We start from the raw sequence: 878 nt of genomic DNA, 5'->3' as shown, positions 1-878 counted from the left end.
GGTACACACACCTGCAGAAAACTCTTAAGTATCACAGGGAAACAAGTCACTGAACAATACAGACAGGGCAATGACTGGACATCCAGAAAGCTCAAAAGTGACAGACTGTAGAGACTGTAGAGCTCACAGTTTAGGAATAAGCTGGCAAGACTCTAGTTACAGCAATAGTATAAGAAATAAACAAAAAATCAGTGTATTCTCAGGCACTTCCAGGCTTTTAAGTCAGATTCAGAAGAGGATGTGGAATTAAAGATGTTGCTAACATGTCGGGGACCTTCCTCGACATAGGGGTTCAGTTCACGAGGAGGAGGTACCTGATGGCAGTAGATATAGCAAAAAAATACACAGAAGGAGACAGACAGAGACAATGAGGCACCCCAAAGCCAGGGTGGATACATCACTGGTGGGCAGGCTTGGGACTACAGGCATTTTGGGGACCAAGGTCACAAGGACAGTTGACTCCATTTCAGGTCGGAAAGACCTGCCAATCCTGGGCAGCAGGGTTCATGGTGGCCTTATGGAAGCAGCACCCTTCCGCAGGGCATTTAAAAATTATGAAGGCAATTGTTTTTCCACATGGACTTCCCAACAGACTAACTCTTCCACAGCAGCCTCTGAGAAACCACCAGCAAGGGTCACAGCTCCTTCCAGTTAATGGGCTTCTTGCCTGACGTCTGCAGTAGCTCATTGGCTTTAGAGAAGTGCCTGCACCCAAAGAACCCCCGATACACCGATGGAGGGGAAGAGTGGGCAGCCTGCAAGATGTTGGGCCGCTTCTGATCTATGGCACTGCCTTTCTTCTGCACCAACAAGGCCCAGAGTAGGCCATTCAAGTTCTGATTCAGCCAGGCCACAATTTCTTCGGTAAAATGCTTCCA

This window comes from Chrysochloris asiatica, unplaced genomic scaffold, assembly GCF_000296735.1.
Source record: "Chrysochloris asiatica unplaced genomic scaffold, ChrAsi1.0 scaffold00446, whole genome shotgun sequence".
Taxonomy (NCBI): Eukaryota; Metazoa; Chordata; class Mammalia; order Afrosoricida; family Chrysochloridae; genus Chrysochloris; species Chrysochloris asiatica.
Note: the sequence above shows the minus strand (reverse complement) of the source record.